The sequence below is a fragment of the Rana temporaria genome, chromosome 4 (assembly GCF_905171775.1).
Source record: "Rana temporaria chromosome 4, aRanTem1.1, whole genome shotgun sequence".
NCBI lineage: Eukaryota > Metazoa > Chordata > Amphibia > Anura > Ranidae > Rana > Rana temporaria.
The window spans coordinates 117,012,902-117,040,160 of NC_053492.1; the positions used below are offsets into that span (position 1 = coordinate 117,012,902).

The 27,259-nt window shown below is 43.4% G+C and overlaps 1 protein-coding gene across 1 annotated transcript in view; it reads left to right on the forward strand.

The window, feature by feature from the left end:
* The first annotated feature begins 1,529 nt into the window (after positions 1-1,529).
* FARP2 (FERM, ARH/RhoGEF and pleckstrin domain protein 2) overlaps positions 1,530-27,259 on the forward strand; it is a 172,075-nt gene continuing 146,345 nt past the window's right edge. The window contains exon 1 of the mRNA XM_040348878.1: positions 1,530-1,631. The gene's annotated coding sequence lies outside the window, so the exon portion shown is untranslated. The remainder of the gene's footprint in view (positions 1,632-27,259) is intronic.

The window sequence follows — 27,259 nt, forward strand, 5'->3', positions numbered from 1 at the left end:
GGCTGGGTATGGATGGATGAGTATTGCTGAGTATGGATGGGATGCCTGGTTATGGATGGATGAGTGCAGGAATGGGCACAGATCAGCGCTGTGGGCACTACACATCCAGCCCACAGCGCTGCTGCTGCACTCGATCTCTGCCCTGGCACTGTACCGATCTGTGCGGGGAGGGGAGAGATGAACCAGACATGACGCTGGTTTGTTTACAAGTCAAATGACAGAGCGATCACGTGGTAAAGGGATGCTGTCTTTTGTAGGCCTTTCATTATATGTAGAATTGTCTGTGTTTACCTGTGCTGATAAATCAGCATACCAACAATTAAGCTAGAAGGCCATTCTGGCCACAGGAGTGTACAGCCAATACTTATTATCAAATCCCCGTGCTGGCGCTCTTGCACGCGATTGTGCGTGGCTGGCTGCGATCGTGACCCCCGGCTATTTTCAGAACGCGTGACGCGCCATAGCCGGACCCCAATCATGTTCCCCTCTTCATAGGAACGCCTATTTCCCCGCCGGAGTCTGAAACAAAACTGGACGATTAAACGGTAAATACAGCGAAAAAAAAAAAAAAAAAACATACTATAGCTGATGCAAAAAAATGTTTAGGGTGAACCTCCGCTTTAAGGCTGCATTCACACCTGAGCGTAGGTCGTTCGGTCGTTTTTTTTCCAGCGTTTTGTTGCGCGTATTCATGCTTATTTGCGCGTTTGCCTACAGCGTCGTCCGACGTTTTTGTACTTCAACATTTTTTTTTTTAGCCAATAGAAAAATTATCATCTTTACATCACTTGTTGCTATGTTGGTAGATTTTTTTTATCTTCTGCCTGGGTGAAATGTTCTATTGATTAAAGCAATGAAACGCCCGTAGCAAACGCTCGTTGTAGCGCTAGTCGCTTCAATCGAACATTTCCATTACTTTCTATGGGAAATGGAAACGCTCAAAAAACGCCCAAACCGCCCGATATGCGCGACAAAAAAGGGTCCGGGAACTTGTTTGAGCTTCAGGTGTTCGGCGTCGGGCGTTTTGCAGTGGAGATGTGAACCATCTCCATAGGGAATAATGTATTTTTTCCCCTCTAGCGTTTTTGAGCGTCGCGCTTCAGGCGACAAAACGCTCAGGTGTGAATGCAGCCTAAGTGGTTAAAACAGTTTTCCAACGGAGGCTACAAAGCTATTCCTGGTGACACTACCAATACAAAAGGACTAAAAAAAACTTGGTTCAATAGCATACAACGTGTACACTCTCCTTTCGCCCTTAACAAGCATGGCGGCCGAAGAATCACCATTGTTTATGGCTGTATTGCTTGGCTACCTTCGCCTTCTCAGCCAATCACAGGGTGGAGACCTTTGCTTTCCTCTGTAGTCCACCAATAAAAAAAGTTTTGGAAAGTTAGAGCGTGACGTTCGTACACACCGCAGGCCACGCCCTACAGATTGACCTTCTACGCCAATCGCCTCAGGTATCCCGCCCAGAAATTGTGTCGAACGCTGTGGAGGAACGAAAGAACTCTTAGTCCCACCCTCGCAACCGTTCTGTGATACGCCTACCACCGTGGCCGCGCCTCTTGCTTGTTGCAGCGTCCAATCCCGAGTGTAACCGTTAGTGTCGCCTGGAGTTTCGGTGGAGGAAGGTGAGAAGAGGGGAGCTGTGGGTGCGGGACGGGTGTTAGGTGTGTCTTGTAGGGTGAGGGGCTGTATTGTGCTTCTGCCAGCAGGCACAGTGTCCTGTATTGTATACACAGCTAAACGTGTTTACACTGACTGGCCCCGTACAAGGGGGTGCTGGGATAGTCTGCCTGTGTGACTGACAACTTGTATGTGTGCGGTGCTACATTGTAACCTTGCCCTTGTCTTCTGTGTGTGGAACTTCATATGCTTTGTCTATGTGGCTGCATGTGTGACTCATCTAGGGTGCAGAGAAAGCAAAGTTATACAAACAATGGAAATATACAATGTAACACAGGAGAGGGGAGAGCAAGCATTGCTAGATAAGAAGACATGTAGTTCTGACCAGGACTTTTCCTGACAATCTTTGTTTACAAGTAAAAATCATCTGTATTTTTTTGCTGGAAAATGATTTAAAAACCCCAAACACATTTTATATATATATATATATATATATATATATATATATATATATATATATATATATATATATATATATATACACATATTTTAGCAGAGACCCTAGGGAATAAAATATCAGTTGTTGCATTATTTTTTATGTCGCACCGTGTTTGCACAGTAGTTTTTCAAATGCAATTATTTTTGGAAAAGATCCACTTTAATACATTTTTAAATTATATACCCCCATTTTTTTATAGCATAAAAGTTGATGTTACGCCAAGTAAATAGATACCCAACATGCCATGCTTTAAAATTGGGTGCGCTCATGGAATGGTGCCAAACCTACGGTACTTAAAACCTCCACAGGCGATGCTTTACCAATATCTACAGGTTACCAGCCTAGAGTTACAGAGGATGTTTAGCGCTCACACGCTGATGTTTGCGGCGATACCTCACGTGTGGTGGGAACACGGTTTACATATGTGGGCGTGACCTACGTATTTGTTCATCACTGTGCGTGGAGACAGGAGCACTTTAACAAATTTTATCTACTTCTTCTTTTTTTTTCTTTACAATCTCACTTAAAAAAATAGTTTTGATCACTTTTATTGCTTTGGCAAGAAGTGTAAATGTCCCTTGCGATGGCAATACAGCATGACAGGTCCTCTTTATAGAGAGTTCTGGGGTCTGATCTCTCCTCTACCCTTAAAGGGGTGTTCCAGCCTGTTTTTAAGTTTATTAAAAGTCAGCAGCTACAAAAAGTGTAGCTGCTGCCTTTTAATTAAAAGACACTTACCTGCTCCATGGTTCCAGCGACGCGCCGGCCGGGGCTCTGCTCATCGCCCCCCCTCGCTGGCCGGCATCTTCATTCCTAGTGTGGGCACCCGGCAGTGACAGCTTTCGGCTTTACGGCCGGGCACCCACTGCGCATGCGCCGTCCGATTGGACATGCGCTCGCCTACAGGGAGGGGCTGCAATAAGGCGATTAAGCTATTCGCCTTACCATGCCCCTCGGGGGAAGGAGGAAGTGGGACAGGAAGTCCCACTCCTCCTGAAGCCCCCCCCCCAAAAAAAATTACATGCCAAATGTGGCATGTAAGGGGGCAAGGAGTGGATTAAGCGGAAGTTTCATTTTTAGGTGGAACTCCGCTTTAAGGCCGGGTTCACACTTATGCGAATTGAATGCGCGTTTCTCCACATTCAATTTGCATAGCAGGAGAATGTGACAGGCTCTCTCTGGAGTCGGTTCACGTATCTCCGCAGCGGGTGTGGTGTGCCGGAAAAACACGTGCCTTTTTTTTGTGCGTTTCGCGTTCTATTTCAGCCAAAAATTTGGGATGAAATCGGACCTGAACTGGTGAACCAGCACGCAACCGTACCCCTGCTGTGAGCCGCATGCGGGGACAGTGTGAACCCAGCCTAAAGGGGTTGTAAACCCTCAGTTTTTCATTTTAATGCATTCTATGCATTAAGGTGGAAAACCTGTAGTGCATCTGCCCCTCTTTTACTTGCCTGAACCCAATCTTTCCAGAGACAAGAACGAGCACAGCAGCTCCAGCTGCTGTCTCTGGTCCTCATTGGATAGATAGCAGCGGGAGCCGTTGGCTCCCGCTGCTGTCAAACAAATCCAGTCACACATATGGGAGTCAGGACCGTGTCCTGCTGTCTGTGTCGATGGGCACCACAGCAGGACTCAGTAGCGTGCCCGCATGAATGCCCCCTTGGAACGGGAGGGGCTAGGCGCACCACGCGGGACCCCAGAAAAGGAGGATCGGGGCTGCTCTGTGCAAAACCCTTCCACAGAACAGGTTAGTATAACATGATTTTTTTTTTGAATAACGCAAATCTTTACAATCGCTTTAAAAGCAAAAGGTAAAAAAAAACAAAAAAAACGATTTGTTTACATGGGGCCAAAATCGGAAGTGACGTCATGACATTGCTCTGGTCCTCCTAGGCCATAGAGATGAGCAGATGCCATCTTTCCTTCGCTCATCTCTGTGCCCATTGCCACAAGCAACGGATCAGTTCCCAGAGCTTCTAAAAGTGATCCAGCAGCGAATCTGCTGCTTGGACCATATTTATCAGAAAGACCGGCACCTGACGGAAACATTAAAAGGGGTTGTATACTGCTGGAAATTTTTTATTTGTACCTGCAACGTAAAGGTGCAGTGTGCTAGTATGCGCTACATACTAGCACATTGGGTTAAACTTTACAATGAAGCTTCCTCAGCGCCGAGATGTCAGCGCTGCAGGGGCTCCCATCTTCACCCGTCTTGCTCCTGGGTGTTTTTTTTTTTGAGGCTGAGACCATGATGATCACGCGCATGCGCACAGGAGCCGCTGTTCATGGCAGAAATGGCACAGTGGCCGTTCCTTCAGAGTGCATGCGCCAATGATGTCTCTGGCTGCATGAACATTGCATATCTCCTAAACTGTGCACGTTTAGGAGATATTTACACTGCCTATAGGTGAGCCTTCATATATATATATATATATATATATATATATATATATATATATATATATATATATATATATATATATATATATATATATATATATATATATATATATATATATATATATATATATATATATATATATATTAATATGTTTGGGGGTTTTATGTAATCTTCGGGCGTGAAATGCTAAAGCCCAAAAATTATCGGGCTTCTAAATTACAGGTATCCGTCCCTACTTTTGGGAAACCTGGCTACAGCGAGGTCCCCCAGTAGTGCGGCCTCCTTCCTCCGCCACCGGGCCAGTTACAAAGTGCAGTGCACTTCATGCCCTGTAGTGTTTAATGTGAAATGCGCGGCTATACCGTCACCACAGCTGCACGCCTCAGTGTGAAAGCAGCCTTACTTGTTGAATTTTTGGTCAGTTAAAAAAAAAAAAAAAAAAATGCACCTCCATTTGAAATGCATTGAAAAAGCAGCAAGAACGCATTAATAATGCACCCCTGTAATGTCGCATGGCCTATGAAAAACACAGTAAGCACAGCAAAATTGTGCGCGTTTATTGGCCTTTCTAGCTATCAGCAAAATGCGGAATACACCATTTTCAGCCTATGTTTTGGCCGCAGAAATTTTGTTGCATCTATAGCTCCTATACTTTACAGCCAAGGAAGCATCTTCTGTTTGATCTGCAACTGCCATGGTGCAGTTATAGCACCGACCATTTGATGGTTTGACAGTTTGATTGAGGACAAAACAAATATGACAGTTAGACCCCTTTCACACTGAAGTGTTTTTACAGCTTTTTAGCATTAAAAATAGCGCTCATAAAACGCTCTCCATGCATCTCAATGGACACTTTCACACTGAGTCCTGCAAGCAGCATCTTTGGAGCAGCTTTTGGGCGCTGAAAAAAATGCTCCAAAACGCCCCTCTTCATTGAAAGCGCTGTAAAAACACCTTACCCTTTCACACTGAGGCACTGCAAAAACGCTCTAAAACGTTATGGTCTTAGCAGTGCTTTACCAGCGTTTTTTGGGCGCTGGCAGTGTGAAAGGGCTCTGAAAGCACTCGGGCTTTCACATTGGGATTGCAGATGAGGCTTTGGTCGAATAACGCTCGAAAAACGCCCCAGTGTGAAAGGGGCCTTAGCAGTCCCGGCATTCTAGGAATGTAACTGTTTTTGGAAACTGTTAAATCAATGGGTTTATTTTCGCTTTGATTTACTGCTGTTCAGGGGCTCTGGGCTTCAGCAAAATGGCAGCCTTGGGTAAGAAGAAACGGGAACAATGCTGGAGGCAATTTACAGAACACACTCATTTGGTAGCATAATTATTAATGTGGAATGTGTGTTCCTTGCTAAACATTATTTTTATCAAGCTTTAATGGGTAAAGTTTCACTTTAAAGAGACCCTGTCACCACATCATACCCAATGGATTACTATATGTAGTTTCTACTGCCCCCCCCCCACCCCCACCTGTATGTCATTACAGAAAATCTCATACTATCAGCAGTGAAAGCCACGGCATAAATAACGGTGACAATGGGTGGCTGGAAGGTTGACACTCCATAGTAAACTCGTATTGCTGCAGCCGAGAATGCTAGTATAGGTATATGTACTCCTCTTTTTGATGAGCACCCAAATGTGTTGCTACATACTTTCAGTATCCTGAAGGTTCCTGACATTTACGGATTTTTCAAGCCCTTAGATGTTTGTTTTTGCCTGTTGAGTCATCCAAAGAAGACTTGTAGTGATGGTTTACATGGGCTAAACTAAGGAGATTAAATCTGCAAGCTGTCAGGAAAACTCAGACCCCTTCTTCAGGCATATTTAGAAGTGATTATCTCCCCATCCAAGTCTATTCGCTTCCAGACCAGGCCTTTTCTGGCTTTTTTTTGTAACTATTAGTATTTCTTGCTAGAAGATTACTTTGAACCCGCAAACGTTATATCATTTTTTAAAGCAGGGTTTTGCATTTTTTTTAGGTCACACAGTATTTGTGCAGCAGTTTAGATACCAAACATGTTGTGATTTATAATTGTGCATGCCCGTACAACGATGACAAACTACGTAAGTTTTACTATCCATAGGCGGCGCTTTAAAAGCCTTTTGCAGGTTACCAGCTCTGATTTACAGAGGAGGTCTAGTACTTGAATTATTTCCCATGATCTGACATTTATAGTGATACCTCACACATGTGGGACAATCGCTGTTTGCGTGTGTGCGGGGTAGAGCTGCACGATTCTGGCTAAAATGAGAATCGCGGAACAGACACATAATCACGATTAGATCATGATTCTCTCACGATTCTCACAGCGTAACATCATCTTTCACATTAAAACAATAAAAATTGGGCTAACTTTACAAGACCCCAAATCCCTCCCCGATCACACCGAGATCAGTGTTTTCAAATGCTTTTGATTCTTGAAAATGGTGCCTGTGACATCTGGGTAAACCGGAAGTGAAGTCAGGTCATCGCTTCCAGGTTATCAAAGCCGATCCGGGCTTAGTTCGGCTCTGCAAACAGCCGGCAGAAGCGTCAGCTGGTCCCTCGCGTCTCCCATTGGGGTGGGAGAGCCAGAGAAAGCTGCAGAAGGTGGGGGATCCCATTGCTTGGTAAAGCAATCCAGGGGCTAGTTAGCCGCTAGGATTACTTTTACAAGAGAGCCCACTGCTGGTTCTAAAAAAAAAAATGGTGCTGCAGGCATCGTCCCAGTATAAATAACCATTTGAAGTCCAGCAACATAAGTGGCTATGGAAGGGAAAAAAGCAGTTGAAGCAAGTCGGCTGCGCCTGCAATGATTTCTGAATTATCTCTGAAGCATCTCAAACTAATTTTGAAAGTGCTCTGGATTTTTCCATTGAAACCCGTTGATAAGGGACCTAATAAGCGCATATGAAGCATCGCAAATGAAATCAAGCGGTTGGATCTGACCAGAGTAAGGGTGGTCAGAGAGCGGTAGATCTAACCCCTGAGAATGACCGGCAGAGTGATAGCTTGTTGTCTTTGTACAAATGGCTCGTGCACCAGGATCCACCTCAATGCAAATATTGGCAAAGAAGCACGTTTCCTTCACTTTTCTCTATAGAAGAGTAATTGGGCTTACAGGGAGAGGCACTAACTACCACCATTTACAGCATAATGCCCTCGTTCACACTACCCGTATGCTAAAATCCTGTGTTAGTGTACAGGCAGCTGTCAGTTTTGCCCTACAGTAAGGGGATGGTGCAATGCATGTTTCAGCATACTTTTTTTTTGTTTACTTTGAGTTGCATAGATACTTTATTGATGTCTCTGCACAGTGCATGATGCATTGCACTGCAGTATGATGACATGCATTGCCATTCAGTGCGCTGCGTTTTTCGGCACTCCACCGCACATCACACCTTGGTTGTGTACAAATGTAACCGTTGTGGTGACTGGCGTTTTTGTCCAGTGTGACGCCCAGAGTGTGAACGATCCGAAGTGCCTTTATCTGAAGATTTCCTCCTCCTAGTAATGCAATAAGACTGAAATCACATGTCATTAAAATGTGCTTCCCTTGTGATGTTGCTGTCATTTTAGAATCATTTTTGAAGGCTTTTGACTTGGTAGCATGATCTGGGTTCAGGTGAATATAGTATCATGTATAAGTGGCTGTGAATGTTTCTAAATTAGTGCACGTGTCCTTGGAAAAGGTACTTTACCATGCCCCATATTTAGATGGAATGCACTATGGAATGAGACCAACGTTCATGTCTGCATTTCTGAACACTCTGTAAATGATAGCCATGTCCTCCAAGAAAATATGAAATAAATATTCTCCACTTTGTCATTAAAGTGGATCTAAACTCTCAAAATCAACATGAACTATTTTTAATCCTTGTGCTGCTAGCATTGGTAAAGAGATCAGAAGGAATATTATACCTACTTGTTTTAACCTTCTTTTTTCATTTATTCAGTTACTTCCTGGTTTCTGACCTAGGCCAAAATGTCATACATCCCAGGAGTCTTCATGGGCTTTTTTTTTTTTTTCTGGAGAAGGTGCTTTCCCAGCTAAGCACACCTACCTGCCTTCGCCAGAGCTAAGGGCAGATGGATTCCCGGAAGTAAATGCTACATGAATCATCTGCCCTTACTCAAGATGGCTGCAGCTAGCAATGCTAGGTGAATGTTTTACAAAGTGTTTTTGACATGAATGGGTTAAATATCGTTTCAGTTTGTGGTGCTCAGATACAATTGAGTTCTGCTTTAAGGGCCAGTTCACACCAGATGCAGTTTTGTGCGCTTTTTCTCTGCAGTGAAAATGCATGCAGAGTGTTTTCCATGTATTCTAAATGCTCTAGTTCACACCAGTGCAGCCAGTTCCTGCACCGGAAACTGACTAGAACTGACTGCACTGCTGTGAACTAGAGCCATTGGAATACATGGGAAAACACTGTGCATGCATTTTTAGGGCCAGTTCACACCACAAAAATGCATTCCAGATATGTTCTGGATCAGTGTTTGCTTACAGTTCATACCACACGCATTTCCAGTGCATCTTTGATACAATTTGCTAGATTCCAGTACAGTTCTGTGCAGAAAAAATGCAGCATGCTCTACATTTTAATTTTTTTTTTTTTTTTTTTCTGCATTGGAAACTGGAATTGACTGCACTGCTGTGAACTAGAGCCATTGGAATACATGGGAAAACACTGTGCATGCAATGTGCATGTGCAGAAAAAAGCACACGGAACTGTACCTGGTGTGAACTAGCACTCAAGTGGTGTTAAACCTTCAGTTCTGTCAGCACTTTCAACAGCTGATATCACTTACTGAGTATGCATCTTTGTCATCTTTTAAGAGTCGGTTCGCACTGGGGCGACTTGGGATCCGACTTGAGGTCGCCTCAAGTCGTCCCAAGTTGCGCTGTAGAGAAAAACAATGTAAGTGAATGGGAGCGGTGTTAATACACACTACTCAAGTCGCTCCGACTACAGAAGAGGTTCCTGTACTACTTCAATCCGACTTGTAGGCGATTTGTACCCATTGATTTCAATGGAAGTCGCCTCCAAGTCTGATCACTGTCTTAACTGAAGCTACTTTCCAGGAAGATAACATACATTTCTCAGGCAAACCTCTCCCTCCCCTCCTCCCCCTCCCTCCCCCAGAGCTGATTGTTGTTTGATTGGCCACTGGAAAGTCTCCTGTCCTGGAGACGACTTTAAGTCGTGTTGTAGATCGCCCTATGGTTCATGCTCAAGTCGTGTCGGAGTCGCCTCTGAAAGTCGCGTCGCCCTAGTGTGAACCGACTCTAAAAGTCCTTGCCTATGGTCCAGTTTAACCACTTCAGCCTCAGAAAGGGTTTACCCCCTTCAAGACCAGGCCATTTTTTGCGATACGGCACCACGTTACTTTAACTGCCAAATGCGCAGTCGTGCGATGCTGTACCCAAATAAAATTGAAGTCCTTTTTCTCCCACAGATAGAGCTTTCTTTTGGTGGCGTTTGATCACCTCTTTGTTTTTTTTTTTGTTGTTTTTTTTTTTTGCACTATAAACAAAAAAAGAGCGACAATTCTGAAAATAAAACAATATTTTCTGCTATAATACATGGCCAATATAAAAAATTGACAATCCAGAATTTCTTAATGAGTTTAGGCCAATATGTATTCTGCTACATGTTTTCGGTAACACAATCCCAATAACTGTATATTGATTGGTTTGCGCAAAAAAAAGTTGTAACGTCTAAAAATGATGGGACATTTTTATGGAATTTTTGTTTACTAGTAATGGAGGCGGTCAGCGATTTTGGCAACTGCGACATTGCAGCAGACAAATCAGACACCCAACTTACACTTTTGACACTTTTTTGGGACCAGTGGCACGATCGTTTTTCATGACGTGAAAAATGCCATTTTTTTTAATCGGTCGTGTGTAGGCTCCAGAGCATTTTTCTCAACGAGAAAAAAGGGTGTAAAAAATTGAGAACCTGCTCTATTTTTTTTCTCGTTGTTTTTCACGTCGTGAAAAATTATCGTGTGTACGCTTTAACGAGGGGGGAAAACGCACGTGCTCAGAAGCAAGTTATGAGATGGGATCGCTTGTTCTGGTAAAACTAGCGTTCGTAATGGAGATAGCACATTCGTCACGCTGTAACAGACTGAAAAGCACGAAGACTGAAAAGCGTGAATCGTCTCTCACCAAACTTTTACTAACACGCGGTAACACAAAAGCAGCCCAAAGGGTGTCGCCGTTCGACTGGCGTTGAGAGCGTTTTGCAAGTACACTCAGTGTGTATGGCTGTCGGATCGGCTGCCATGCATACAGGCCGACTGTCGCCAGGCATTTTGCCCGTGTCTACTAGGCTTAAAGGGGTTGTAAAGGTAAACATTTTTTTTCCCTAAATAGCTTCCTTTACTTAGTGCAGTCCTCCTTCACTTACTTCATCCTTCCATTTTACTTTTAAATGTCCTTCTTTCTTCTGAGAAATCCTCACTTCCTGTTCTTCTGTCTGTAACTACACACAGTAATGCAAGGTTTTCTCCCTGGTGTGTAGAAAGCCTCTTGAGGGTGCGAGTAGGAGGGTTACTACTTTGCAGATAGAGAAAGGAGCTGTGTGTTAGTGGGCATCCTGACCCTCCTGCTCGCCCCCTCAAGAGGGTTTCTCCACACCAGGGAGAAAGCCTTGCATTACGGTGTGTAGTTACAGACAGAAGAACAGGAAGTGAGGATTTCTCAGAAGAAATAAGGACATTTAAAAGCAAAATGGAAGGATGAGGTAAGTGAAGGAGGACTGCACTAGGGTAAAGGAAGCTACTTAGGGATTTTTTTTTACCTTTACAACCCCTTTAAGCAAGTATGGTTAGACTTATTGTTCAGTCTGGTTGATAGCTGGCAGTAACCAGTTCCATAGGTAAGCTATTTATTTCACCTGTCTGTTGTAATCTGTAGAGGTCCAACTTGAGAACTTGTTTAGCTCTCGGAGTTCCTTTGCAAAGGGGCTTTAGTCAGATGCATAGTGGGTTTCCAACGTTTTGAAAATCTTTGTCCTATAGATGAAGATATTTATATTGTATGTACAGAACCCATGTACCCTTGTTACTGTACCCTTGGTTGGGTTACACACCGATAAACTGAAAACATGTTGTAATTGCGTTTGATATCTGCATATTTCATTGAACATGTCGGTATGAAGTGACTCATGGCGGGGAAGACAAGGGGAAATGTGTTCATTAACTTGTATGTATGAACTGCCTGTACATGTTGTGCGTTGGGGAGAGAGAAAACCCAACTAATCGCCTGGAGACTTTCTTTTCAAACATCACTTTCTTTCCACTTACATGTCCAGATTTGTTTTGTGCAGCTTTACATAACCGATATTTTCTCGTGGGAAACAAACTTCCTATTTGATAACATATCACCTAACTTTATTTTTTTTGCCGCCTCTAATCTTGCAACGAAGTGCGTAATATAAAAAGATATGAATGACAAAATGCAGATATCATTTCTTATGTTTGTCTGTGATTTGCAGATTCTTGAGTGTGGTTGGCTTATGAATTGGTGACCTAATAGTTTGAAGGTAAATAATGCACTGAGCAGAATTTATGACTGGTTTTAATTTGAGTTTTCATTAAAGGCTTAAATAGCTGGGTTAGGCGCACTGTTTGTTGTGATTATTAGAACAGCAACGGGTTGATTTCTTATTGCTCCTCTGTTCATAGAAGAATGAGGAAAGCTGAAGGGTATGGTTGCTGATCCCCTTACTGAAAATGATATATACTTGGCTGTGTCTGGTTTTTATATAGAACACTGACTTGGAGCAAGCATGCAGACTAGAAAAGTTTGGACTCCTAATATCGTACTTTTCCCATACTTCTACTTGAAGCATGACAGTGGGAGCTTTTGGTCTGTCATGAAGGAGAGGTTGTCTTACAATGCCTCTTGTATGCCAGTTTTCGGGTGTCTGCAGGTGAATTCAGAATTTATTCAGCATACCCCCCTGATCTTCAAATGCTGAACAGCTCTCAGCTGCCTTCAATAGCTCACTGTTGCCTGCTAAATGTCATAGGCAGCCTTGTTTACTCACGGGCATCCATGCCAGCATCAGTAATGAAAAGCAATGGCCACTATTTTGCATATAAATGCTCCTGGGTAGTCAGGACGTTCTTTAATGACCTGTACACATGAACGTTTTTTCACGAGAAAACTGCCCGCAAAAAAATTCAAACCTGCTCTATTTTTTCCCGTCAGTCTTTTTGTCGTCGCGAAAACCGCTTGTGTGTGTGTGTGTGTGTGTGTATGCTTTTCCGAGGGGGGGGGGGGAACACACATGCTCAGAATCAAGTATGAGACGAGAGCGCTCGTTCCGGTAAAACTAGCGTTCGTAATGGAGATTCAGCACATTCGTCACGCTGTAACGGACTGAAAAGCACAAATCGTCTCTCACCAAACTTTTACTAACACAAGGATCGGCAAAAGCAGCCCAAAGGGTGGCGTCATTTGAACGGAAACGTCCCCTTTATAGTGCCGTCGTAGGTGTTGGACGTCACCATGCTTTGGTCAAGCCTTTTTTTTTTTTTACTGAACTTGTGTATGCAAGGCAGGCTTAAAAAATGTTTTACCCTTAGATTGATGCTCATTTTGTCTAGGGGAATCGGCTAGTTGTTTTAAAATCGAAGCTGTACTTACTGTTGTAGAGAGCAATCTTCTCCGCCGCTTCCGGGTATGGTCTTCGGGACTGGGCGTTCCTATTTTGATTGACAGGCTTCCGACGGTCGCATCCATTGCCTCACGAGTAGCTGAAAGAAGACGAACGCCGGTGCGGCTCTATACTGCGCACCGACGTTCGGCTACTTTCGGAAAATCGTGAGGCGATGAATGCGACCGTCGGAAGCCTGTCGGAAGACTGTCAATCAAAATAGGAACGCCCAGTCCCGCAGCCCATGTCGTGTATAACGGGCATAAGAAAACTCAACTGTGTGGATTACTGTAGTGCTTCCATGCAGGTCTTTTTTTGATTATTATATCCTATAGATGCACTAGTTCTACATTGCCCTATAAGTTTACAAACCTAGATAGAAAAAAAAAACGCACTAATTACGGTCCATAAACAATTGGATAGTTGATTTGAAGGGCATACACTTATTCCAGTGATTCCAAAGGCAAATGAGTTCATCCAGTAGTAAAACACCACAGTGATTGATTCACACAAATGCACCGCCACCTTTATAGAAAAGTTTACCAGATAGCAAGAAAACCAGGCTTGTGGCTTTAGCCCAGCCAGGAAACCCTGGATGGATGGTTGCAATGAATCACAGTCCGATACCGCTATAAGCTCCGTATCATCATAATAATTTTTCACACCCTCCAAATACATTACCACTTGCAGCGGCCACGACCCGGGCTGGAAATGGCTTCTCGCAGCCACGACCCGGGCTGGAAACGGCTTCTCGCAGCCACGACCCGGGCTGGAAACGGCTTCTCGCAGCCACAGAGGTTGCGCACCTGGCAGTTTTTGACTTCCTTTTATCCCTTGTATTATGGGTTTTATATAGCGGACGAATAAAAGCTACATTTTAGGTCATGGTGGGTTTGATGCGTGGGTTTATTGCATACCTGCTGTTTATCAAATGGTGTTTCCTACAAAAGGTCTATCTTGTACTACAAGTATATATCAGGCTGTCTTCTAACTTTTTCTGCATTCTGTACAAATTTCATAAACTACAAAATGCTTGGTATACCAGGCCAGTGTAGAGCCTTGTCCAGGACTGGGTACAAAGTAATAGAACAGGTTGGGTGCCAGCTGACAGATCCTCTGTTTTCCCATCAGATAAAATATATATTTGCTTTTAATTTGAGGGAGATCAGTAGACCTTTGTGTGGCTGAACCACTAATTAGCCTTAATCGGTTCTGAGAGTTAATAAGCAGATAATCCAGTGTTACAACATCAAATCGAGTGATTTGGAAATCTAGCCACTGTCATGAAATGAATTGAAGCTATTTGAGTGAGTATACATTTTGAGGTATTATTTATTATGTGAAAGCTTTTATTTTCTATTTTTACATGCTTTTGTTGCCATTTTTTTTTTCTGTGCCTCTTTTTCATATTTTGCATTCTTTCTGTGGTGGGCAACAGTCAGTATACTTATGGAATGATTGTGGAGCTGCAAAATCCACTGCAGGATGAGCCATGTGGAGATTATGTTGCATCTTGTGCCAAATCTTGTCTATAGAGAGCCAGTGAAGCACAATTGCCAGCATGCATATGTACAGGTTGTCCCATGTACACATCCCTTTACAAATCATATGTGGAGATGAGATTTTTAAAACATTACACACACACATCACTGTGGCTTGTTGGGATTGAAGATTGTATTTTATTTTTTTCATGGAGAATGTTGATTGCTAAAGAAAGCATCTTCTACATGTTGAACATGTGCTGGCGAAAATGAACATTCCTGGCACTTGGTAGTTCATATTGAACATCTACATGGCACAATTGTTCTAGTAACTGTTTGGATGTGTCATACTGCTTGGGAAAACCTGAACCATGAAATTGCTGCCGAATTTCATGCAGCCGAACAACATCAGAACTAGGTAACATGTACACTAACCTACATTTACTGCGGAAAAACGCAGCACATTTTGTAGCGTTTTCTCGCAGACCGTGGTTAAAACGTTTCTATCCTGAACACGATTCTTCCACGTTCAGAAGAGGGAGGTTGAAGCTCCCCTATACGCAGCAGCTCCTAAACTCTGCTAAAAGCTTATGTTACATTAGGGCTGCATGATTACCGTATTTTCCGGCGTATAAGACGACATTTTAACCCCTGAAATTCTTCTTAAAAGTCGGAGGTCGTCTTATACACCGGTAACCTAATATGCTTACCTTATCTGTGACATGCAGACCGTGGCTGTCCATTTTTCAAAAGCCGCATCTCTTTCTGCTGTTCCGTGATAGGCGGAACACTCAGCTTCCCAGGAGACACTGTGTTTAGTGTTCCGCCTATCACGGATGCCCTCTCGTCCGAAACAGCAGAAAAAGAGGAGGCGCGGCTTTTGAAAAATGGACGGCCGCGGTCTGCCTGTCACGGATAAGGTAAGCACAGTGATGCATGTAATGGGGCACAGTCTGGCATGTAATGGGGCACAGTCTGGCATGTAATGGTGGCACAGTCTGGCATGTAATGGCACGGTGAGTCGAGGCATGACTAGTAGGAAGGGGGTCGTCTTATATGGTGAGTATATCCCTAAACCAACTTTTTAGCTGGAAAATTAGGGGGTCGTCTTATACGCCAGCAAATACGGTTATCTTTAAGAATCCTTATCACAATTTTGTTTTCTCGATAAAGTATTTCCCGATTTATTTTTAATTAATTTTTTTCTGCTCTACAGTCTTTAAAAAAATAAAAAGTAAAAAAGTATCATAACATTCTTCAACAGGGGAACAAAGTATAAATATTGTAACGATTTGTCCTTTTTAGATCAAAGGAATACACTTCTGTTTGTAAATGTGGGAAGTTTAAACACTCGGAGCCGGTTCACACAGGGGCGACTCGTCAGGCGACACAGCCACCTGACAAGTCACGCTCCGCTCTCTTCAATGGAACCGTTCTAATAGGAGCGACGCAAGTTGCTCTGACTTAGAAAAAGGTTCTTGTGCGACTCGGGGTGACTTGCATTGACTTCAATACAGAAGTCATTTTGCAAGTCGCCTCTCAAGTCGTCTTGAGATCGCCTCGCCGAGTCGCCCCCGAAGTCGTGCCGCCCCAGTGTGAACCGGCTTTCAACCTTTTTTCTGACATTTGTTGGTTTTAACTTAAAATCATTATTTTTTGCTAGAAAATTACTTGGAACCCCTAAACCTTATACATATTTGTTTAGCAGAGACCCTAGAGAATAAAATGGCAGTTGTTGCAATATTTTATGTCGCACTGTTTTTGCGCAGCAGTCTTTCAAATGCAATTTTTGGAGGAAAAAAATACACTTTAATGAATTGAAAAATATATAAAAAAAAACAGTAAAGTTAGCCTAATTTTTATTTTTTTCATTTTGTCCAGAATCGTGCAGCTCTAGTATACATTAACATAGGCTTTTATGGAGCTGCGTTTTAGGAGCTTTGTCAAAAATCGCCAAAAGCTGCTAAACTCAAGTGTACATGCCTGTGGGTTGCATGAAAAAAAAACATTCAACTCCAGTCGGAGCCACTGTACTAAACATGCAAGATTAGTCCAGCGATCTCTCCTGCTGAGCTGTTTTGTTCTGACGGGGTACACCCTCCCCGCCAGAACACTCAGATCAGTGCTCTCTGCCATTGGATGAGAGCGCTAACCGGGAGTCGGGTGGCTGCTGGTTTTCCAGCATGCACGTCCGACAGAAGCCAGACAAACATACAGACAGGCAGAATGTCGGCCGGTATTTTTTGAGTAAGTAAGTAATTTTATATAGCGCTACAAATGCAAACTAAATCGCGTCAAGGCGATCCTTCATTAGGTGTTTTTGAGAAATAGGCTGAAATTTTGTAATATTCATTCATTCATGCATATGAGTAACCAGCCACTAAAATGTTCTTGAGGTTTGTTATCCATGTTCAAAGACATTCCAGGGCAAGGCAGGATAGTCCCTTCCACCTTGGCTGGCAGAGCCACATTTGTCAGAGCGAACTTTGTGCCTAATAAGTGAGCACAGGAGGGGGCAAGGTACAGCGGATTCTAGGGCCATTATTTAAGGCTAATGGACTGCACATAAAAAGCATTGGATCTGTTCCTAGTTTAATAAACACCATCATGCACTGCATACATATTTCAGTATTAAGAGGCAGGAATACAAATATTCAGATTCTTGAATGAATTACACATTTTTCTCTTTTGAGATGGCCTACATATGCAGATAACCTAATCTCCTAAAAGTTCGAATTGCTTGTCTGTCCTGCTTTTTTTTTTTTTTTTTTTTTTTCCCTTTAAATACATTTTAAATAAATGTATCTTAAAGCCCAACACCAGACTCCCCACCCCCAGCAGGGGGCTGTGACCGCAATGCCTGGGTTAGCCGCTTGTTTTGTCTAAGGATGAACAAAGCGCCTATACTCATCCAATCCATTCGATCCTCCAGAAAATGTCACTCCTCCAAGTCCATCTGTGGACTGTTCCTGACGATTTAAAGTCTAGAGCCGGCCTATGGGCGTGATGACGTCAGGGACAGTCCACCGGTCTTGCGCTGAGAGCATCTGATATTTAGGTGAGTATATCTCGGTTCTCCCAACCCCTAGACAAAAACGAACAGTTAACCAATGCAGTGTGGGCACAGCACCACTGCATGGGGAAAAAATGTTTGCCCAGAGTTCAGCTTTAGGCCCCTTTCACATGTCCGTTCCGCCTGTCCGTTCATTAAAAGTCCGTTAACGGGCTTGTAATGAATCCCTATGGGAACGCGTCCGTTAGCCGATGGAGCATCCGCTAGCGTCCGCGTCCGTCGGGATCCGGTTTTCGGACGGAAGAAAACCCTATTTTTCTTCCGTCCGGCGGAACGGAACTGATGCAGACGGACAGACGGTCCGTCTGCATCCGGTTCCCCATAGGGCAGAGCGGAGCTGAGACAGGGCGGTCCCTGCACTGTGTGCGGGGACGGCCCTATCCGCCGACAGCTCAGCGGGGATCCCCGCTGAGCCGACGGAGCGGACAAAAGAAACTGACAGGACGTGTGAAAGAGCCCTTAAGGGGATGACTTTGCAGTGGGGAACTAACAATTCTGTCTGGTGTTGTGAAGCATGTTAAATGCTTCTTTAGCAAATCCTTGGCCTTTTTTTATTAAAGTGGTTGTAAATCTCTGACATGCATTATGAATAAAGCATTTTCCTCTATAGTGTGTACAGGGAGGGATCTCCAGCACACAGACTGTGATTAACATCCTCAGCTTTGTTCCTCCAATCGGCTCTCGGAGCTCTCCTTGGTGTGCTCTCTGCACCCTATTTTCATTGCTGTGGGGAGACGTCTCCCCGCAGGGATGTAGTCCCAAGGGAGGGGGCGAGCATGCTTACTAACCCCCAGCCAGAATGGCTCGGATGATCGGGGCAAGCTTACAGAAGGGAAACAGGAAGTGAGAAATTCAGACATAGAAAAAAAACATTTAGAAGGGAAATCCAAGGAAAAGGTAAGTGAACCAACAATGCACTAGCTTAAAGGAACCTATTTAGAAAATAAAAAACAAACCTTTACAACCCCTTTAACCAGGACGTTCTTCTCCAATCTTTTGTTATGCTCCACATCATCTCAAGGAGATTTCCCTTCACTGTCTGTATGTGGTACATGTTATTGAGTGCATCTCTCAACTACAACTTCTTTAAATCGGACTGATTTTTTTGTTTTTTGCGTGAGGGTCCCTTTAGGGGACACCCTGATTGCACTCTCTTCAGGTGGATTTGTTGGCTCAATCAGGCACACCAATTTAGGCACAAGGTTCCGCCGTTCATTGTCAAAGCGCACTCCACTAGAGTAGTTAATGCTTCAGGAGCTTTCTGCATCCGTTTCCCAGATTTGCAAGGCTGCCACCATGTCTTCTGTTTTCAATTTTACCAAGTGGTTATTTAGGCCTCATCTTATTCCAGCTTTGCTTGCAACATTCTTCAAGCAGCTCTGTAAGCTCTATTGAGCCCCTTCTGTTAACCTGTTGTTCACATGGGCCTGTTAGCATATTGATGTGTTGCCTATATGTCAGTTTGAATGTGTTTTGGAAATCCTTATGCACCTGAATATATACATTGTTCCTTGACGTATGATTAGTATAATAGGATTTTTCAATCAATGTAAAATTCTTTCCTTGGAGACACAGCTCCTCCCCCTCTGTTTTTATGATCCACTCCTACTTTTTCTTGCTACAAAATTAAGGCATGCTGGGAGTAGGAGGGGCTAAAGACAACCACATAGCCCTGTTTACTGGAATACATTTTGTGTTTTTTACATACTTTTAAGAAAAGGATTTTATGGCAAGTCATATTTCTACAGTCACCTGTAACGTTGCACATCGGCAAAAAAGAACAAAAACCTACAAATCATACAAACATAGTTTGTAGTATTATCAATATAATATAGTCCTCTGCCTAAAATATTTAATACATGCAAACAAATGTTCCATTGCTTTGGACAACAGACGCTCACTTTACACTAGTTACATTTTTGTGTTGAACCCAGAAGACATTTTTATTTTATTTTTTTTAAATTAAATTAAAGATTTGGATTCAGAAGAGCGGTTGTAAGTAGGGCCGAAATAACTAATCGATTATGAAAATTGTAATCGATTCATTTCATAATCGATTGATCAGCCAGTAACATAATGGGGTTAAAAAAAACTAAAATTAGCCAAAAAAGCAAATCGCTACTGTAAATATTACTTTCACTGTCCCACAGTAAAAAATTAACCCCTTACAGTAGCGATTATTTGCTCTTTTTGTACTTATTTTTGTTTTTTTTAACCCCGTCATCTCAGGCCTGGGTTCACGCCTCTGTTTTTTTGGTGCTTTTTGCAAAAACACACTACAGTTCATTCACAGTACACATCCATGATTTTTCTTTAGCTGCTGCGTATTTGGAAAAGGCAAGGACTTTTTAACGCAAAGCGGTGCTATTTTTTTATTTTTATTTTTTGTTCCATATACTTCAATGGAGAAGCTGCAGAAAAGCATGTAATGTGTTTTTGCGGCAATTTGTGTTTTGTAATCTGCCCAACAACAAATTGGCCCATTATCCAATTAATTGATTAATCAAAAAAATAATCGGCCAACTAATCGATTATGAAAATAATCCTTAGTTGCAGCCCTAGTTGTAAGCTATATAGATACAGTTTTTCTGCAGTGAAGTCTGATCTTTCCCTGTGTCAGCAGATTCCGAGGGGGAAATATTTTTCAGGAAGTACTCGTATGACTTCTAGAACACAATTAGGGATATTTTTAAAGCATGACTTACGGCAACACTTTTTTTTTTTTTTTTGGATAGCGAGGAGAGGGAGTAGAACACCTGTCTTGTTTTTATTGCTGTCTGTGCTCCTGTTAGGGGGATTCACCTTCCTATATTTGACTTGTTTACCCTTTTTTTTTTTTTTTTTTCTTCCCTGTAATCACCAAGTGGAAAGATAGAAAATTTAAAAATTTTGGTTTGTCATCAGAACAGGTTGTGCGGGAAATAATCCAATGGGAGACGCTAGTTCTGGTGACAACTAGAGATTTTTAGCTAGATTCAGGTAGGGGCGTGCATCTTTAAGGCGGCGTAGCGTATCGTATTTACGCTACGCCACCTTAAGTCAGAGAGGCAAGTACTGTATTCACAAAGCACTTGCCTCCTAACTTACGGCGGCGTAGCGTAAATGGGGCCGCAGTAAGCGCGCCTTATTCAAATCAGGATGGGGGGGGCGTGTTTTATGTTAAAGTTTGGTGACCCGACGTGATTGACATTTTTTACGAACGGCGCATGCGCCGTCCGTGTACATATCCCAGTGTGCATTGCTCCAAAGTACACCGCAAGGACGTATTGGTTTAGACGTGAACGTAAATTACGTCCAGCCCCATTTAGGGACGACTTACGCAAACGACGTAAAATGTTCAAATTTCGACGCGGGAACGACGGCCATACTTAACATTGGCTAGGCCAGCTATTTGTTGGATTAAATTTACGCCGGAAAAAGCCATACGTAAACGACGTAAAAAAAAATGGGCGCACGTACGTTCGTGAATCGGCGTATCTAGTCATTTACATATTCTACGCCGAACTCAACGGTAGCGCCACCTAGCAGCCAGCGGGAAAATTGCACCCCAAGATACGACGGCGTAGGAGACTTACGCCGCTCGTATCTTAGCCTAATTTAAGCGTATCTGATTTCCAGAATATGCTTCATACGACGTAAACGTACCTGAATCTGGCTATTTAACTTGCTTCCTGACTTCCTGTTTTTGGATTCTGGACAGGAAGTGAAGACAAATCTCCCCAATGGAGCACAGTGGCAAAAATAACCGGACATGGGTATTGGACCTCTTTTTACACTGGGGTGCCGAGTCCATTAGCAGTAAAGCACCACTAGTTTTAGCGGCAATTTTTGTCCACTAGCAAGGGTGCCTTTAACCCCCTGCTAGCAGCTGAAGAAAGAGTTGAAAGTGCCGTATTGCGGCGCTTCTGAAGTGCTACCCATTCATTCCAATGCTACACTGCCCCAAAGATGCTGCTTGCAGGTCTTTTTTTTCCCATCCCGCAAACGCACCGCCCAAGTGTGAAAGCACTCAGGCTTTCACACTAGGGAGGCAGTTTACAGGCGCTAAAAGGTCTGAAAACTGCCTCAGTATGAATGGGGTCTAATTCTCAAACTGTTTCCAAAAGAAAAAAAAAACCTGCCTTAACCGCTTGCCGTCCGGCCGCCGTCATACGGCGGCAGGTCGGCACGATCCCGCAAGCCGTCGTAGCTGTACGTCGGCTCCTTTCAGCGGGATAGCAGGCTCGCGCACATGCCGCATCGCAGGGGTGCCGATGCTCGTGACCGGCGGTCACGGGCATGAGAGGCAGAACAGGGACGTGAACACACAAATTCCTTTTCTGTTCTGTGAGGAATGACATATCGTGAGTTCCTAATGGCTAGGAACTACGATCTATCATTTCCTCTAGGTCAGTCCCCTCCCCCCACAATTAGAAACACTCCTAGGGAACACATTTAACCCATTGATCGCCCCCTAGTGACATTCCCTGCCAGTGACATTTTTACAGTAATCGGTGCATTTTTATAGCACTGATCGCTGTATAAATGACAATGGTCCCAAAAATGTGTAATAATTGAAATGGCATAAATCTATCTCCTATTTTGCAGACACTATAACTTTTGCGCAAACCAATCAATATGCGCTTATTGCGATATTGGCGGGGGGGACACAAGAAGGTTCTGGGTCGCTTTGCGCAATTCTATTGCACAGAGCAGGCAAGTATGACATGTTTGTTATTTAAAAAAAAAAAAAAAGTTCCCTGTACAACCACTATAACGCTACTTTCTCCCCGGACAATGCTGCTGCCCAAAAGTGTTTGTTTTAAAACTTGATGCAGAGTGCAGACACCTTAAAGGGGTTGAAAAGTTTGGCTGGTGGGCTCATTCTCATTGCTGGAAAGATCAGGTTCAGGTAAGTAAAAGGGGGGGGGGGGCTCTGGGGGGCTGCTGCACTACAGAAGGGTTTTCACCTTAACCACTTAAGACCCGGACCAAAATGCAGCTAAAGGACCTTGCCCATTTTTGCGATTCGGCACTGCGTAGCTTTAACTGACAATTGCGTGGTCGTGCGACGTGGCTCCCAAACAAAATTGGCGTATTTTTTTCCCCCACAAATAGAGCTTTCTTTTGGTGGTATTTGATCACTTCTGCGGTTTTTTTTTTGCTTTAAACAAAAATAAAGCAAACGTTAAATTCAATATTTTTTACTTTTTGCTATAATAGATATCCCCCCAAAAATATATAACATTTTTTTTCCTTAGTTTAGGCCGATACGTATTCTTCTACCTATTTTTGGTAAAAAAAAATCGCAATAAGCGTTTATCGGTTGGTTTGCGCCAAATTTATAGCGTTTACAAAATAGGGGATAGCTTTATTGCATTTTTATAAAAAATTTTTTTTTTTTTTTACTACTAATGGCAGCGATCAGCGTTTTTTTTTTTCGTGACTGCGACATTATGGCGGACACTTCGGACAATTTTGACCAATTTTTGGGACCATTGTCATTTTCACAGCAAAAAATGCATTTAAAATGCATTGTTTATTGTGAAAATGACAATTGCAGTTTGGGAGTTAACCACTAGGGGGCGCTGAATGGTTTATGTGTTCCCTGAAGTGTGTTTACAACTGTAGGGGGTGTGGCTGTAGGTGTGACGTCATCGTTTGTGTCCCCCTATAGAAGGGATGACACGATCGATGCTGCCGCCACAGTGAAGAACGTGGAAGCCGTGTTTACACAAGGCTCTCCCCGTTCTTGCGACTCCAGCGGCGATCGGTCCGCGGGTCCCGTGGTCACTGAGCTAAGGACCAGGTCGCGGGAGCGCGCCCGCGACCCACGGCTGGGTACTATTGCAGGACGTACCTGTACGTACATGTGCCCAGCTGTGCCATTCTGCCGACGTATATGTGTAGGAGGCGGTCCTTAAGTGGTTAAAGGGTCACTAAAGGAATCTTTTTTTTTTATTTTTTTTTATTTTTTAGCTTCCTTTACCTTACTGCAGTCCTGGTTTCATGTCCTCATTGTTCGTTTTTGCTTTGATGTTGCTGTAATTCTTTTCTGTTCTGGACACTTCCTGGTTGTCTGTTTCCTGATGACCACAGTACTGGGAGCTTTCTAGTTTCATGTTCCAAACCATCACTCTCTATGGCTCTGTATAGCACAGAGGCAGGATAACATGCAAAAACGAAACTACATCGACATCGCCGGCTCCCTGGACAGGTAAATGTTCTTTATTAAAAGTGGGCAGCTACAGTCTTTGTAGCTGCTGACTTTTGAAAAAAAGAAATTTGGCTGAAAAACCGCTTAAAGTATTGGAACTCAGGAGTTTTGTCTAAGATTTATTTACACTTTAAGAATATTCTGAAGTCAGCAGCACAAATGAGAAAGCTGCTGACCAAATTGATTGTATAGTTGTCATGTGTACTCCAAGTCAGTTAAAAGAATAAAGTCTTTGTTCATATTTCTAAAGGCTATAGCTGCCCGGGGAAGTAATTTAATAAAGTAAGCCGTTGGTCTGTTGAACTTGAGCCCAGTTAGGCATATTACAATGGAACCACATGGGGATATATCCTGGGACTAACAACATATCTCTATATGTACTTATGTATCCATGAAAACAAGTATAGATCATTGTATTAATTAGGAAACCTACCAAAACCATTTAGGTGGAGGGAGGCGACTAAATGTGAAATATTAGTGCGGTGTAAATATAGAGTTCATACCGACCGCAGTTTTTTTAGTCCCCCTCCATCCCCATCTTTTATGCCTTCTAATCCGGTCTTCTTATACAGTAATCGGATAAGTGCAGGACTCCATAGAATTCAGTGCAATGAGTGAGCGTTGTCCGTCATCCTAGGACAGGAAAGGTGTTACTGGCAGGATCACTAGGTGAAATTAAATAAGCAAGTCAATTCAACCTCAAGAAAGACTGATAAGCTGCAATGTTTGTCATTTTTGTACTTGGGTTTAGATACAATTAACATTTTCATGAAGACACTAATGCTCCAAATTCCCTGTGGCGCTGTTTACAGAATCCTGAATGTTGCATCAAAGGATCTCTTTAAGGCTCAGTTCACACCGCTGCAATGCGATTTTTCATTTTTTATGTAGTGCAACTTTGCATATTCTGGGGGGCCAAAATGCACTGTAAAACGCTACCAAGTAGCACAGGAGCCTTTTTCAAAGTCGCACCTTGCTGAGTCACATTGAGAATTGGCACAATTAAATGTGTTTTTTCTTGTTGTGACTGTGCGACTCAAGTTGTATCAGAAGTTGCACAAGTGTGGACCAGCACTTAAAGAGGAAGTAAGCCCTGATGGGTTTTACTTTTTTGTTCCCTGCAAAGTAAAAGCATAATGTGCTAGCATGCATCGCATACTAGCAAATTATGTGACATCTGCAAACAAAGCCAGCGCTCTCCCTGCTGCAGGCCGCATTTATGTTCGCCCCCTTCCTTCCAGGGCCATGGACTTTGGCTCTGTGACTAGCTGGAGTCACGTGACGTCACTCCCGTGCATGCGCGTGAGAGCCACCAGTCACAGCACTTGCTAGAGAAGAAACAGCACGTAGGACCGTTTCTTCACAGCGCATTTTCCAATGACCACATCGGCGCAGTACAAAGTAAATCTCTTAAACTGCGCAAGTGTTCTAATATTATACAAATACTGTAGCTGCTGACTTTTAATTTTTTTGTGGGGGTCCGCAACTCCTCCTTTTTTAAAGTTGATGTAAGCCCTCACATATTCCAAGTTAACCGCCTCAGATGATACACAGAGATATCTGCTGTCTTCATATACTGTTTAGAAAGGGCGCATTGCTTTCGAATTTTCACTTCCTCATTCTGCACTGTGAGAAAAGTCTTGGATTACACTGGGAGACAGCTGATTGGAGGAAAGGAACACACCCCCTTCCACATAGGCAGAGACTTTCAGAGCTGTCCTGTGAGTAAAGCACAAGTAAAGAACTTGTCAGAAGGACACAGCAGGAGAAAGCCATGGGGCGTAGTGCTTTGAAGAGAGATAAGAAAACACTGCAGATATATGTATAACCCTTTATTCGGATGCCAACAGGGGTTAAAAGCGCCCCGCTAGTGCCAGAAAAGCGCAGCAAAAACTACAGTAAAGCACCGCTAAAACTAGTGGTGCTTTACTGCCGACACACGGCGCTGGCAGTGTGAAAGGGCTCTGAAGGTGAGCAGTCAGTGGAGAGAGGGTGGATGGGTGTAAATGCAGATCCGCTGCCTTATTTTACTCCCTGGTGGCTTGTGTTAAACTGGAGTTCCACCCAAAAATGGAACTTCCACTTTAAGAACAGATGACCCCCTGACATGCCACATTTGGATTTTTTTTGGGGGGTGGGGAGCGGAAACCCTCTTTTTAGAGGGTTCCAGCTCCCACTTCCTCCCGGGGCTCCGCGATGCCTGAAGGAAGTTCACCTCTCCCCCTCCCTCTGAGCAATCGTCTACGACACATCACAGGTCCCAGATGAGTGCCCGACCAATCACGGTGCGTGGCTACACTTTTTGGAGCTGCTGACTTTTATATGGGTGGAACTCCGCTTTAATATCTCATTGCATTAGTCCCAAATAAAATATGAAATGTGTGTGCGTAGGTTTTCAGATCATAGGCGGATGTTCATATGTTAGGCTAAGGCTGGCCAAATATTATAGAACTGTCTTACTTTTTTGGTAAATCCAAAGAATTGAATAAGAAAAATTGTATAATGTATGGTCATCGTAAATTAAAGCGGAGTTCCACTTATATAAAAGTCAGCAGCTACAAAAAGTGTAGCTGCTGACTTTTATTAAATTGGACACTTACCTGTCCCAGCGATGCGGGCATACGAAAGCTCCGCTAGTCTCCCCCTCCTGTCTGCAGCGCCGGCATCGTGACTGTGGGCGCCCAGCAGTGGCTTCACAGACGGGCACACACTGCGCATGCGCGAGCTACTCCATGCGCTGTGGTTGGCCAGGCAATCATCTGGGACCTGTGACGTGTCCCAGATGACTGCCGAGAGGAAGGGGGGAGAGGTGAACTTTTGGTGCTGCAGAGCCCCAGGAGGAAGTGGGAGCCAGAACCCTCTAAAAAGAGGGTTTCCCCCCCCCCCCCCCAAAAAAAATAATTATGTTAGGAGGGTTACCTGCTCTTAAAATGGAAGTTCCATTTTTGGGTGGAACTCCGCTTTAATACAATAGTGTGGGACTAGGTCTTTCTTTTACTGTTCCTACATTTTACTTTTGTCCTCAGAATTTCATCGGGATATGGACTGTCTGCTGCCTTGTTTGAGGCATGGCAGCTTTAAAACAAGTGTTTGCATAATGTTCTGTGATTTGACTTGTGTTTGGAATTGTGAGATGTAGTTTTCCCATGCATTGGGTACGTCCTTATGGGGCACAGCTATTAAGTTGGCACTTAACTAAACATGTTTTGCTTCTACTTCCTGTAATAGGGAGGGACGCTAATCGGTAATTATCTATGCCCTGGGCTAGTAGGATTTTTGCCATGTGTTTTTTTTTTTTTCTTTGTATCTTTCACTATTGTCTT